The sequence below is a fragment of the Leptodactylus fuscus genome, chromosome 1, assembly GCF_031893055.1.
Source record: "Leptodactylus fuscus isolate aLepFus1 chromosome 1, aLepFus1.hap2, whole genome shotgun sequence".
NCBI classification, from domain to species: domain Eukaryota; kingdom Metazoa; phylum Chordata; class Amphibia; order Anura; family Leptodactylidae; genus Leptodactylus; species Leptodactylus fuscus.
Genome location: NC_134265.1, coordinates 126,369,527 through 126,386,056, shown reverse-complemented (window position 1 = coordinate 126,386,056; position 16,530 = coordinate 126,369,527).

Sequence of the window (16,530 nt, the reverse complement as noted above, 5' to 3'; positions counted from 1 at the left end):
GGGCAGCGGGGTGAGAAGAGGAGCAAGAACAGAGGGGACCGAACCAGCGGCAGCGCTTCTGTGCAGGTAAGTGGACACCAGGGGGGACTAAGTAACCAGAGGATTTTTTTTAATCACTACACAGCGTGGCATCTAACAATTAAAGCGTTCAATTTTTAGATTCCTGCTGTCTAGTGAATAGGATCGTTTTTAAAATCCGATCTTCAATTATTTAAAAAAATCCCATTGACTTACATTGGGATCGGGTTCGAATGGAAAATGATCGGAAATCAGATTTTAAAAATGATCCTGAAATCTCAAGATCGGCTCAACCCTACTTACTACACGTAAACTGTTTTTCACATGCGCTCAAAAATATGTGCCTAAACCATTGAACTCATTGGCTTACTACATTTTACACGTATATTTTTACTCGTTTAAAATGGACAAAATGCACGGAGCGTAACTCTGTGTGAAGGCACCTTTACTAAAGAAAAGCCTTTTGTAAAAATATAATAAATTGTCACATTCCAAGAGCCAAAACTTTGTCATATTTTCACATTTGTAATGGTTATATAATATCAATTTTGTATAATAATAGACATATAGTTTGTGACATATTTACTAAAGAATTTGATTAGTAGGTTTTATATTGAGGAGGTCAGAAGAGCTTTACTGCTTGACTGACCATGGTTGTCAGCCATTTATGAAGGGCTGTGGAAAATGGAGGACTTTGGATGCAGTGGTTTGGCCTACCGACTCCATAGCCCTGCTTGTTTCAACCATCAGTGGGGGTCACTGACCTTTTTGACATGTTCCTAACATATCAGAAGTTCTCTAAAATTACAGATATCCTTTAACCCCTTCCCAACATCTACTACAGTGGATGCCAGGTTTTTAAATATCGCACCCGCTCTGAAGCGGTTTCATAGAGCAGAGACTCTGTGTTAATGCCCTTCATTGTAGCATGACCCGATTGTGGGCATTAACCCTTTCATTTAGCCCACAGTACTGGGATTTCCCCCTTCAGTGTTTTCCCTCTACATTTTCTCTTTCTAAGACCACACCACAGTAGCTGTACTAATGCTATGAAAGCGTCCTGGCCTATCATAATACTGTACATTATGTATTAATGCTTGCCTATGCATAGAATACATTAGTATTACAGTTGTGTGAATCTGGCCTAATCCTGTGTTCATATCTGCACTGAATACTGTTAGAAGCACCCATTGGTCATTGAAAAATTGTGCAGGGTGCTTTGTGCTTTTCTGTGTGATAAAAGGCTGCACTCCCTATGGTGCACCAACCTCTCCGTACAGTACCTTACGCGAAACCACTAGTGCAGGCTGTAGCAGTTCTGTGTAAGGGAAGAAAAGGCTCTAGACCCCTAGCTGTGGCCATCCTGTGTAAATGGTATTTTACACAAAGGTGCTGCAGCCAGGAAGGACTTCTGCCCGTCTTTTCATACTTTACACAGGACTACAGGCACTAGTCTTCCATTAGGTATGAAGAGAGAAGCAGCAGATTGTCTAACTCCACCGCAGCACCTCCAACATGGGATGCCGGGCAGAGCTAGGCAGACTCCCCCTATGGCTCACCATGCAGAAGAGGGCGCTATCATTCTGGACTCACATACAGGGCAGCAGTCCTGGCTCTTACCACCACCAAGCCTGGCTGAGCCACAGAGCCCTGAGAAAAACTGATACCCCCCAACCAAGCATCAGCCATCTGCCAAGCCAAAACCCCCAACATGCCCTGAACAAGGCTCAAATAAAAGGAGTAATTGAGAGAGACAAAGAACGGTACATCGAGGAATAGAGAAGAGCAATAAATAAATCCAAGAAACTCACCGTGTACCAGTCATTGCAAAGAGACTACACCATGGCCACCTACCTGGAGAGAATACGCCACCCCAAACAGAGACAGACCCTGAGCTGGTACAGACTGAGCGCCCACAACCTGGAGATGGAGACGGGGTGACACAGGCAGACGTACAAGCCACAACAGACTGTGCCAGCATTGTTACCAGGGGGCCCTAGAAGACGAGACCCCCTTCCTGCTACACTGCACCAAATACTCAGCTGTGAGGGCCGTCTACTACCAAAGACTCTCTGCCCACATCCCAGACTTCATATCTGCAGACGAGAAGAGGAAACTCTACATCATACTGGGAGAAGAAGAGGCCACTGAGGAGATCACTGCCCAATACGTGTCCAGCTGTCACCAAACAAGAGGAAGATGAGACCCCACGGACTGTTATACCCCAAACCAACCACCCCACCCCACCTCCCCATATAGCGGGCACCAACTAAGAGGAAGATGAGACTCCACTGACTGTTATACCCCAAATCAAACCCCCCCCACACACACACACACACACTTTACTAGCTTTGGCAATGCCAAATATCTATTCGGACGTGCCAATAAGGCCTATTTGATTTGATTTGACTACTTGCCCAAATAGTCATACTGATAAGCCCCAGGCCCCATACACTACTGGTAATGTAGGCAGTTTCTCTCATCTCATAGAATGAGAACAATGGTCTTAAAGGGGTTATCCAGGATCTTAAGGTAATTGGTAGTAATGACCAATCCTATCAGTAGGTCATCATCAGTAACAGATTGGTTGGTGTCTGACACTCGGACCCCATCCCAATCAACTGTTTGAGCTATGTTCTAGGGTATGCGTCTGGAAGCAGCTCTATTCCTACACTGTACAGATCTAAAGCTATATAAAGTGTACAGAGCGATGTTCACTATAATGGTGATATTTGGAACTGCACCCCCACTCCCACCCACATGAATAGGAGCAGGGCTACTTTCAGCGCTAAAAACAGCTGGCGACTTGACAAGCCGATTATCGCTACAGCAATTTGAGGATCTTCTGACTTGCCATTCTTTGCACTTGAGAAAGGGCCAGTTTTGGGCCCGAAACGCGTCATGCTATGATGTTACTTACCTCAATAACGTTTGGAATCTTGGAATTTGTATTGCCATCTCCTTTCTACACCAGGGAGCGCGTTTTTCCTAGTGTGGATCATTAGTCCCAGTTGTTTTTTGTCCAAAAACAGCTGATTGGGACTTATGGCAGAAAATTGACGGACATCATTATAATCTATGGTGTCCATGGGTCACAGTTGTTTTAGTAGATGGGGTATCTATCGGTCAGGTATCCTCATGGACCAGACCGACGAAGATACCAGGGGTAGTGTGAACCTAGCCTAACAATATAAGAGATTATTCACTACAACTTCTATGGTTATGGCTGGTCTACATTGATAAATGAATGGATGTAAAGATGGCAAGACATGAATTTGGAACACAAAAATAAGACCTTATTGCCTGAATTTCTTCATGGATTACTGATAAAATGTGGTCTTATTGTTCAATAACATTATACTACATATAGGCTTACTTTTAAATGGCATAAACATTTTTTTTTTTTTAAATGCTGCCAAGGAAATCAAATTTTTGCCAAAAAGATCTTGGGCGATGTAATAAGGTAAAGACCTAAAGGACACAACTAACTCAACTAAAGAATAGTGAAAAAAAGATATGTGTTTTGGAATTACCAGGTTAGAGTCCTAAACTTAACCCTATCTAGCTGCTATGGCATGACCTAACGAGGGATGGATGCATAGTTAGCCAGATACATGGTTGTATGGATAGATTGAATTAAGAATTCCACACAAAAGTGATATAATAAAGGGACAGAAAACAATCAAGTAAAAGACAATAAACAAGAATACAAGCACTCTTATGCAAGCTTGGGGAAAATCCAATGTCGGCTAGTTGCCACCTCAAGGTATACAGCCAATTGACAGTTGATGAGCCTCCAAGCAGATGTCTGGGCAAAGGATTGGCTGGCATTGCGTAACCCAATGTTTTCTAATGTTTCTCTCAGCCACCATTTTTAACGTATAGAACTATCCAGAAGCTACATGTATGCATGCCTGTTGGTCACTGGTTTGGAATGTCACCTTACACCTTTTGTATCAGACAGTACTAAGACATTCCAGAAAGTTTAAGCAGCTAACAGAGAGCTAATTGAAATGGAGGAGTCGTTTTAACCCTTTAAAATAAAATATAAAATGTGGATAGACAGAAATAGCTGAGTGGATGGATAAATTATAGATGGATCGCTATGTTGAGAATTAGATCAGTAATTCCCTCTTAATCCGACATAAAATACATGTGGCTTCGCATTCCCTGACATACAAGACTACTATAAGGCTATCCACCTGTCGAGAAGGCTTGATTTACTTTCCACTAATACTCCCCACATCCATATTTCCCTGGAACAGCACTTATTTCCTGCTCACTGCCAATGGTTCTTCTGGTCTTCTTGCTACACCCCTAATGCTAGTACTGTACTTAGCGACCTCACCAGAGGCACCATTCATATATGGCAAGCCTTTTCAGCCTCTCTATTCCCCTGTACTCACCACTCTCCCAGACTGTCTTAGGCCTTCGCACTAGCTGGGGCTCCTCTAACCCCAGAATTACATTTTCCCTGGACCCACCTTCTCCTCGTCCCTCTCTGCTCTACATTGTTAGATGTGGACCCACCTCCCCAGCTGTCACTCTTGCCTGAGGGGGATTGCCATAACATGACCTTCCTCCACTCCCTATATTTCCACCTCTCCTACATATCCTTCACCTGCTCTGTCCCTCTTCCACTTGGGGATCTCAATTGACTTGAGAAAATCCCTCCAAAACTCCAAAAACCCCATAGATCCATTTCCCATACATATAGCTGTTTAGTCTCACCCCCTTCCACACCATACTTTGTTGGTGAATGGGAAAGGAGCTGGGACTTGTATTCTTGCCCTGTGATGTCAAACATATTCTGTTACTAGCCTTTGCCCGCGACTTAATCTGCGTGTTGTTGGCATTGATTATCCGCCTATATTCAGGAAATTGGTGCCATCGATGATCCGCCTGCTCCAGCGTTTCGGCAGCTCTCAAGATGTCCTGCTGCTGGACTTGTTCCTCAAACTGTGCCTGTGATTCTTCCGGCGTCTCAGCAGCTGGCTGAGACGCCGGAACAATATAATGAGCTCTTCTTGAGGAGAACTCTGTTGACTACTGCCTACCTTCATAGCTCTCATTGTTTTAGAATTTTGCGACAAATTATATTTTATTTTTCCCGGCATGTTTAAAATTGGCAAACTGCCAATTTGGATTAAAGGGGTTTTCTCATGTCAAGGTCTCAGCACTGGAGCAGATCAGATAAGATGCAAATGCTTGTACACAATGGACTCAGTGTTATCTGTGTGTTCACATAATTAATTGAGATACTGCTGCTGGCAAGAGCAGTTTAATATAGTATGTGAACATAAATTCATAAGTCATGAAGCCATGTCATTTACCAAGATAAAAGCCCATGTGTTCATGAAGGTTACAAACTATCTATGTGCCAAATTTCATCCAAATCCTTTCAGCCATTTTTGCGTCATTGAGTGACAAACATCCAACTATACAAACTTTCAGATTTATAATAATGGTAGGATGTTCCCACGGCTTCTGGGTCTCCTACCTTTAAATTAGTGCCTGCTTGGAAGTGATTGAGAGAGAGATAAAGTCCATTTTCCATGTAGATTTAAAGATGTGCCCCAAAACCAATTTTGCTATGGGTAACCTCTCCCGTCTTCTCCCCCAGAAGGTCTTGCCTTATTAGCTGGTTATCCAAGCGGCCAAACTATTGATCCCTCAGAGGTGGCACTAGAGTCCCCTTCCCCCTTCCATCCCCCAAGGATGGATGGAAGGAAAAGATTAACCAACTCTACAGATTTGAAGAGCTTTGCAGTTGGAGACTTCCTGTTCGTTCTAGCTTCCTCTCCACCTGGGAACTTTGGAATCTACACGCTCGCTGACATACTTAATTCATACACACCCCCTTTTTATTTTTTTGTATTTGGCTTCTAACAGCCTCTCAGTACACCAAATGCAACTCACTCTATATGGACATCTATGATATTACTTGAGCCTACCAACCACCCACCCTCTTTCTTTCCTCCCTCCCTCCCTCCCCCCTTTATTTCTTATTTCTTGTCTTGATATCAGTTATTGACTTATTTATGTAGACAGATGTTATTAGTTTCACTGCATTGTCTGTATGTATCTCTGCTGTACCATTTTGATGTCTTCTGTTTATTCTTTTTATGGAAAATCATTAAATAAATATTGGGAAATTTTTTTTAGATCAGTAACTGTAGATGAACAGAAAGATGGATGTAATGATAAAGGGACAGGCTAATGAATAGAAAGACAGACTATCGCTGGGTTCACACCAGCGTTCGATCTCCGTTTTCAGGTTTCCATCTTCTGCATGCAAAAGACGGAAACCTGTCATGCTGAGTCCGGCCGTGAACGCCGGTGAGCGTTTTGTGCGCTCCGCGATGAAACCGTTTTTTTTAAACCGGACACAGAGTACTGCATGTCCAACTCTGTGTCCGGTTTAAAAAAAACTGTTTCGCCGCGGAGCGCATAAAAGTCTCACTGACGCACACGGCCGGACACTTTTCAAGCCCATTCAAATGAATGGGCTTGAAACATTCCGGCAGGTTTCCGTCTCCTGCCCCTGTTTTGTGCAGGAAACAGAAACCTACAGAATGGAGTATGGGCGCAGATGTGAACGAGCCCTAATGGATATAGGATTGGATGGAAAGATGGTGAATGGATGGATGAAATTCATGTAAAGATGAATGGATAGATTTAGAACCGACTGAAAAGAAAAGATGATGTATAATTGGTGGATGGATGGATGGATGAATTGTAGATAGTATTGTAGTAGTAGGTGTTAGATGGATATATGAATGGATACATGTATGAATGATGGATGGAAAATGAGAGAATGGATAGGTGGTTAATACTATGAGTACTAACGATGGCTAGATAAATAATGGAAATATGGAAAGATAGATAGTAGATGATTTGATATACAGAAGGATAAACTGACAGATGTATACATGATAGGGTGCATGGCCTGGCTATAGCACTGTGAGGATGTGTTTTCCTTGATTCCCATTCTGGAGTCCTCCCTGGTACAAATACCAGCACTCACCTGGAACTATCCTACCCAAACTTATGGGCAAGCAGAAGAAGCGCTCCCCAGTCCTCATTGACCCTACCTGCAGCGTCTCAGAGCCAGTCCCTGTACAGATTCCTGTTGTTCTCTGGCACACCCGAGTACCATGCAGGGGGTCCTAAGATAGCATCTGTGGCATGGACCTCGAATCTCCTTGGAGACCTCTCCAATAGAGCTCCCCCCACTCCAGACCACCTCTCTGGATCATCTGTCATTACCGGCCATTCCACCTTCCTGCGCCTCTTTCTTTGGAATGATATTGTTGGAGATACAATTGGATATATAAATGAATAAATTGATGGATAATTGAATATATGGGTAAAGGAATAGATGAATAAAAAAAATTAAGGGATAGATTGATGAATAGGTGGATAAAGTGGCAAATTGAATGAATTTATAGATTATTAGATAAATAGATGAAAGTTTAGCTATATACTGTAAGTGGAAGGAAGTATGGATGCCTGGATAGATATACTGTACGAATAAATAGACAGATGAATGTATGTGTAAAGATAGACAGAACTGATGGATTAATAAATTACAAAAATGGACAGGTTCATGTATAGACAGATAAACGGATGTATATATAAAAAGATACATGATTATAGATGTAGAAATGGATGAATGCATGACGGATGGAAAGATTATGATAGATAAGTGGATGTATAAATGGCAGACAGCTTGCAGGTAAATGGTTGAAGCATTGAGAGATGAATAGATAGATGAGATGGAATGGTAGATAAAAGGAAACATATTTGAATGGATAAATAAAAAGATGAATTGACATATTGATAAATGAGAGGATGGTTAAGTGAATAATTGGACTGATATAGATCATATATAAAAGGACAACTGAGTGATAGATGGAAGGATACAAGGATGGAAGGGTATATGTATAGGTCAGGTGCATAACTAAAGGCTCATGGACCCTGGAGCTCAGATGGGGCCCCTACACGACTTATTCTCACAACCATCAGCCATGTTCCTATACATTTGAACAGCATTTACATTTCTCTGTCCTTCTCTAGCTGTTCTCAAACCATCATGAACACCTCATGTCACAATAAGTCTGTGCACACAATCTTCCCATTATTTGCATCCCCTGTTGGTATCCCCCACTTAGTAATCATGCCTCCATTTGTGCCACTGTCTTCCCCACCTAATACCTCAACTATTTGTTGCTGACCAATATTTTTGCCATGAAAGGGTTAACTTTTTTTTTTTTTTCTGAGGATAGAAGGATGTGTATCAAACCAGAGGGCAGGGATCATGAAAATCAAAGTTAATCAGAAAGAAGATCAAAGATGTTTATCTATGCCTAATGTGTTGAGGGTGATCTGTGGGACCCCTTGACTTCTGGGCCCAGTCGCAGTTGCCACCACTTGACCCCTATAGTTATGCTAGTTAGGGCTGCATCTGTCATGAGACAAGATTAGTATCTCACCTCAGGTGGCAGATTGTTGAGACCCTCAAGGGGGAAGCACTGACGGTATTTGTTGGGCAAATTTGCCCAGCGATTTTATTTGGACCGAACACGTCCAAAATAACACTGCTATTATTATACACATTAGACATTCCTCAATTTTTGGTCTTCATGGCAGGTGAGGCCATCTCAGACTCCCTCTTGCATTCTTTCCTCACTTTTATTCTGAAACCTGGAAAGGACAACCTTGATTGTAGGAATTATAGGCCCATTTCACTTTAGAACACAGATCTTAAGCTGTTTACCAAGCTTCTTGCATCCAGACTGAATACGTGTCTCCCGTCCCTTGTCCATGAGGACCAGGTAGGGTTCGTCCCCTGTCGTCATGGTGGCGATAATACTAGGAGAACTATTGATCTTATTGATCTGACCTCACGTTCTGATTCTGATCTCTTGGTACTTAGCTTAGATGCGGAAAAGGCATTTGAGGCCTTGACCTCTTATGGTTTTTGGGACCCCTTTTTGTCGGCAATCAGGAGTCTTTATTCATCCGCGGTCAAACTCCCCAATGCCTCCTCCCCCCGTTTCGGTTACATAACGGCACTAGGCAGGGTTGCTTGTTGTCTCCCCTTCTATTCATTCTTTTTATTGAGCCCTTGGCAGCATCTGTATCCCTATATCTTGGTGGTTTGAGTACGTGATAGGGAGTTTAAACTTTCATTATTCACGGACGATATTCTTCTCACTCTCACTACTCCGCATATTTCCCTCCCTAACCTTCATGTTGTTCCCTCCCTAATCTTCGGTTGTCCGGATATAAGATTAACACCTCTAAGACGGAGGCCTTACCTATCCGTGTTCCCCCTTCTATTTGGCTGGCCTTCACAATTCCTTTAGGTACACTTGGCAGTCCTCCTCGCTGAAATACCTAGGTCTATATCCGACGGGGTCCTTTTTTCAACTTTACCAAGCCAATTTCCCCTCACTCTGTAGACACATTTAAGCCCTCCTTACTAGGTGGCGGGGATTGCCTTTGTCTCTCTTCAGCTGCATTGCCGCGGTCAAGATGAATGTTTTACCTAATTTGTTTGAGACCCTCCCGATACCGGTCCCACTTCGGGATCTTCGTGCGCTGCAGGACTCACTCCTTCGGTTTGTGTGAGCTGAAGGGAGACACAGGCTCTTTAGGTGGCTTATGATGACTCCTAGGGTGCAGGGCGGCCTTTCCTTTTCAAATTTAGTCATGTATTACTGGGCTGCCCAGTTACACAGGATTCCAGCTTGGTCTACTCTCCATGCCTACTCTAAATGGAGATGGAGATTGAGAAATTGTGGTTGGCCCCACAGCACCCTAGCTCTCTGATCTGGTCCAGCCCATATTCTCCTCCTGGGTCTAGTCTTTTGGGCCCCATGGCATTCACCAGAGATATTTGGCGCACTTGTCTGGCTCAATTTCCCATTTCCTCTTCCCATTCTACTATGACCACCTTTCTCCTGCACCCTAACTACCCACCTGGACTCACTGGGCCGGTGGCTGAAGGCAGGCCTCTTCCGGCTAACTGACATTATCGATTATCGGACTCAGACTCTCTTGCCATTTGAGAGCTCCGGTCCAGGTTTGACCTCCCCGGGTCCAGTGAGTTCACATACATCCAGATTTCCCATCTGGATAACATGTAGTGAGGACAATTGCAATATAGGCAAAATCAAATGAGGCAAATAAAACATAATATAATTACCACAAGGAGATAGTAACCTGCAGCTTAAATAACGTGAATCATTCTGGATCCATCACTTGTACTGTCTTTCCTCGAGGGGTTTGAATCATCAATGTGATTTTTTTCATTAACATATATAGTTGCAGCTTTCTAAAAAGGGAACCTAATATACAGAACTTGGTAGTCAATAAAGATATAAGTTCTTTAAGGAAACTACCCCAACAGCAATTTCTCGAGATCACAACGACTCAGAACAGGTGAATATGTTTTACATCCACACACAGCGCAACGCTTTCACATTAAAAGTAACTTTACATGTGAATTCTTGTACGGTTTTTATCTTTTGAAACATCTGTGTGGCCTCCTCTAACCTAAATCCACAATTAGGAATAAAAAATCTTTTTCTTCCTGTACTAAATCATTTCAATGAGGCAGGATATAGGGTGCTACGGCATTTTTCGGTTTTAGTTTTTGACAGCCCCCCCTTCCAAACCCCATAACTTTTTTATTTCTCTCAGAGCCATATGAGGTCTTCATGTTTGCGGGACAAATTGTTCTTCATGATATCCCGCCAGGATCAACATCTGCAAGGAGTTTGTATGTCCTCCCCATGTTTGCGTGGATTTCCTCCCATTCTACAAAGATATACTGAAAGGAAAAAAAAATGTACATTGTGATCTCTATATAGGGCTCACAATCTACATTTAAAAAAAAAAAATGTTCTTCATGTTACCATTAATTATTTTGTACAAAGTACTTGGAAGCTAGGAAAAAATCAGAATGGGGTGGATTTGAAGAAAAAGTGCATTTGTGCGATTTTCTTACGGGCTTCGTTTTTACGGTGTTCAGTGTGCAGCCAAAATTACATGCCATCTATAGTCTACAGTGTTGTCCACTGTATTGGCACCCCTGTAAAGTATTGGCACCCCTGCAATTCTGTCAGATAATACTCAGTTTCTTCCAGAAAATGATTGCAAGCACAAACTCTTTGGTATTAATATCTTCATTTATTTTGCTTGCAATGAAAAAACACAAAAGAGAATGAAAAAAAAGTCAAATCATTGGTTATTTTACACAAAACTCCAAAAATGGGCCTGACAAAAGTATTGGCACCCTCAGCCTAATACTTGGTAGCACAACCTTTAGACAAAATAACTGCGAACAACCGCTTCCGGTAACCATCAATGAGTTTCTTACAATGCTCTGCTGGAATTTTAGACCATTCTTCTTTGGCAAACTGCTCCAGGTCCCTGAGATGTGAAGGGGGCCTTCTCCAAACTGCCATTCTGAGATCTCTCCACAGGTGTTCTATGGGATTCAGGTCTGGACTCATTGCTGGCCACTTTAGAAGTCTCCAGTGCTTTCTCTCAAACCATTTTCTAGTGCTTTTTGAAGTGTGTTTTGGGTCATTGTCCTGCTGGAAGACCCATGGCCTCTCAGGGAGACCCAGCTTTCTCACACTGGGCCCTACATTATGCTGTAAAATTTGTTGGTAGTCTTCAGACTTCATAATGCCATGCACACGGTCAAGCAGTCCAGTGCCATCGGCAGCAAAGCAACCCCAAAACATCAGGGAACCTCCGCCATGTTTTTTCCCCTGTAAACTCTATGTTGATGCCTTTTCCCAAAGATCTCTACTTTTGTCTCATCTGACCAGAGAACATTCTTCCAAAATGTTTTTGGCTTTCTCAGGTAAGTTTTGGCAAACTCCAGCCTGGCTTTGTTATGTCTCTGGGTAAGAAGTGGGGTCTTCCTGGGTATCCATGTAGTATCCATGGGTATCTATGTAGGCTGCTACATAGAGCAGCCTGCAAAAGAAAGTCACTGCAGACAGGCTGGGGAGCCTTAAAGAGGACCTTTCACCACTTTTGGGCACAGGCAGTGTTATATACTGCTGGAAAGCTGACAGTGCGCTGATTTCAGCGCACTGTCGGCTTTCCCGATCCGTGCCCGGTGTAAAGCGCTATCGGTCCCGGGACCGTAGCGCTTTAGTGTCAGAAGGGCGTTTCTGACCATTAGCCAGAGACGTCCTTCTGCCTCGCGGCGCCAATCGCGCTGTACAGTGGTGCGGGGAGGAACTCCCCCCTTCCGCTCCTGATAATGCTCGTCTATGGACGAGCTGTGTGAGCAGAGGGAGAGGGCGTTCCTCCCCGCTCCAAAGCACAGCGCGATTGGCGCCGCGAGGCAGAAGGACGTCTCTGGCTAATGGTCAGAAACGCCCTTCTGACACTAAAGCGCTACGGTCCCGGGACCGATAGCGCTTTACACCGGGCACGGATCGGGAAAGCCGACAGTGTGCTGAAATCAGCGCACTGTCTGCTTTCCAGCAGTATATAACACTGCCTGTGCCCAAAAGTGGTGAAAGGTCCTCTTTAAGGGCTAGTTCACACGTGGGCAAGGAGGCAGATTTTGACAGCGGATTTCACCTCAAAATCCGCCTCCATACAATGGTGGTCTATGGAGACCACTAGCGTTCTACTTTCCGCTAGCGGCATGTTGCTGCTAGTGGAAGAAAGAAGTGAGCTTCCCTTTCTTCAGGCGGATACTGTGGCTCAGTGGCAGCAAACTGGCGGCAGCAACCTCCAGAGTCGGCCCATTCATTTGAGTCAACTCCAGAGACGGGTTTTGACCTGAGTGTGACGCGGCTCTCTACGTCACTCCCAGTGCCAAAATCCGCCCCACTGCCCCCTGTGTGAACGAGCCCTTACAAGGTTCCCGGCTGTCATGCCAATGTGACGTCAGCCCTGGAGCTTGCTCCAGGTGCTGGCAAAATGGCGGCGCCCATGCACCTTCGGGAAAATGGCGCCTCGGTCAGCTGTGCGGCTGCCATAGTTAAACACATAGTACGGCATATGTCAGAAAGGGGTTAAACAAGATATTCAACATACACCTCTACATTCAATCCAGGCAACCCTGAAAACCTGGACTAACCTTACAAATGACCCAATGCAAAATGTTCTTATTAAGCTACAAAAAAAAAATGCCATTGAATTTGTTGAAAAAAAATTACAGCTGATCTTAAAATCTGGCATTGGAAAGAAAGAAATTTTATACATTCGTCCAAACCCGCTCTACACTTTCCACGTTGCTAAGTATGTTCGCAGAATAGTCGTCCCCTATAGTACTGTGCACGCCCCAATAGCTCCATGGTTAGTTCAAGCACAGTACTGTATGTGAAATGATATGGCCATGGAGCATTACATGTATGTGCAAGATTATAGTGAGGGAGCTGTGATGCAGACATAACACACAGGGTAGCCAGCAGGAATTTTGATCCCCCCCTTCCACAGTATAATGCATCATACCCACATGGTATACAATGCACCACAGAGGCCCCACACAGTATAAAATGCTCCCCTGGGCCTCCCATGGTGCCCCCACATGGTATATAATGCTCCACACTGTATGATATTCTCCCCAGGGCTCCAATACAGCATAATGCACCCCAGAGCTTCCACATAGTATAATACCTCTTGGTTGGTCCACACAGAATAATATGCTCCACAGCAGCCCAACACAATATAATATGCTCCACGCAACATAATAGGCTCCCCACAGAGTATAATATGCTCCCCAAAGGGACCTCCCATGTATAATGCACCACATTGGCCACACACAATATAATATGCTCCCCAGAGTGTCCCCCCAGTATAATTCCCCAGTGGCCCCACATATGCTCTGTAGAGGCCGCCCCCCCCCCCCCCGGTAAAATGCTCCAGAGTATGATATACTCCCCCAGAGCCTCAAGCTGCTTCAGGCAAATATTCAAAAGGTTTTTCCATTCATTTCAGTGCTGTTATTATACTCTGGGGTCTCTTCAGACATTACTGGAATTGCCCAGTCTGTCCCCTCCCATAACGCCAGCCCTGCATAAAGGTACACCAGTATCGCAGTGGGACAGTCCGATCCTGAACTATTTTACAGACAAACCTTTTAAATATCATTATAGCGCTTAAAACATCGTTCACGAAAACTAAGTTAAAACATTGACTAATCTGTATCTGTAGTTACAGGGAAAGTTAGGTAGTCACTTTTTCCTCCTTTGTGGGGTTTTTTATACAGTTTTTGGCATTGCAGACAGCTATTTGCATTATTTGTGATAGAAAATCCCTTTGAACATAGATGTCAGATAAGAAAGTTCATAAAGTCCCCTGATGAATGGTGTGTTACTGTACCAGGAAACGCGTAGGGACTAGGGACACTTAGGGTCATTTTGGAGGGTCAGTTTGGCACTGCCTTAGTAAGGGCAGGAGCACTTTTGGGGTTTGAGGGTGAGCATTGGAGGGTGAATATAGGGACCTGTGTTCTCGTTTATGATGCACCCTCACCGAGGAACTCCTGCCTACATATGTCGGTAAGAGCTTTCCATTTTCCACCTCTTATACTACCTATTTCAATATCTGCTGTGGAGAACGTATCTCTTTAAAAGTATTTATATGTTGCAATAATGCCTTTAGTTAGATTCTGGGAATTACACCGATGCTTGATATATGTGTGCTGGCTTAATAGTCTGTATCTGACAATGATAACCAGACTTGATATAAAAATGTCTAGTCTATAATTTTTGTTTGTTTTTTTTCTTTTGAAAAATTATCTTGACTATACCTGTACTTACCTTTTTAAAACAATAATTCCCACAAATATGAAGCAACATACACTGGGTGTGTGGAACATACAATAATACTTCAAATCAAAAAGTAATGGCCACAACTACACGAGAATTCATATTTATTAAATAAAATACAAATATAATAAGAAAAGGGGAAACAGGGAAATAATAACTCATCCAAGTAGGAAACAATATAGGGAAATATATGCTCAGTATACAGTGAAATAAGGACTAGGTAAAACTGTTACCATATACCAGCTGTAACATTAATGGTACAAGCACTTTGTGCAAAACTAGCAATTTCAATGCAGCATACTGTATACACACAGCAGGCTACTCTCTGTCTCCTTGTGGTAATGATATTGTTTGCCTGTCTTCCTTCCTTGATGGCTTATCACCTATATCTGGTGACCGGCTTCATTTGATTTTGCCTATAGTGCGATTGGCTTCACTACATGTTATTTGTGTGCCTTCTATATTGCTACCCCTATACCTCCTCAACTATAGGCCATTTCCCATATCCTCTTTGTTTCATTTACTGGGAGTTAATTTTCATTATTTTTCTATTTTCAGCAATTTTTTTTGTCATTTTTCATTATTATTTGTTACCTTTATCATTTTGGAGATTGATTTCAGTTTATTACTTTACTAGCTATAACCCGCAAATTCGTCCGCTATCCCCTCACCCTTGCGCGATCCACCTGCAGCATGGCCCGTGGCCCCCCACGGCCCTTTCCTTGCGGCCAGCGAGGTCACCTCCCACAGCGTCGTGGGCCGGAACCCCATGGCCCTGCTGCTGCACCTCCGGCCCTTCCCCTCCACCCGCGCCCCCGCCTTTCCCCTTACCCCCTACCCGCGTCCCCGGCCCCCTTTCCACCTTTAGAGTTACAGTCACCTCCAACATCTACCCCTTCCCCCCAGCACCACCCACCCGTGACCTCGGTTACCTTCCCCCCCCTTTCCACATGTGCAATCTGGCCCCCCTCCCCCCTACTTGCTTTCTGCCCTCTGGTGTGAAACCCGACCCCTCTGTAACCCCTACCACCAGCACCTCCCCCAAACCAGCAAACCCCCCCCGATCCCTATCGATCACCCGTGCCCCCCCACCCCTCTCCCCCTTAAGCATGCCTGCGATCCCTTTTCCCGCAGCACTCACCATGTAGATGCTGGGGAGCTGTGTGTCCTTTCCGTGTGTGCGGTCCTTTCCGTGCTGTGTGTGTTCCCGGTTGCACAGTTCAAGGGTAGATGTGGCTGGGCTTGTTTGGGCCGGGTGCACTGCTGCATGCTACGCCAGCCTGAGGCAATGTGTGGCCGGGCGGCATGTCAGCGGCATTCGGAAGCATACGGGCAGCCGCCATGTTCAGCGACGAGTCCCCGTGTGCTGGCCACGCCCACAATTCGGCGCCAACCTATGGGCTGCTGTGCTGGCTCCCTATCCCGCCCACACACCGCCATGCACCAATAGGAGTGGTGTATAACTACCTGCGCTGACATTCTGCCGACAGTGGACCAGGCGACAACTTTGGAGGGTCGCAGTGGCGTTTTGGGCTGAGTGAGAGACTGTTAAAGTAGCCTATTTCCCTTTCCTGGCCAATTGGATTTGTACCCATTTTTTTCTTGATTATTGTGCTCCTTCGATATTTTTCCTTCCTTCCTAACTAGATAGATGGATAGATAAATATAGATAAATATCAGGAGAAACCCCAAGCTG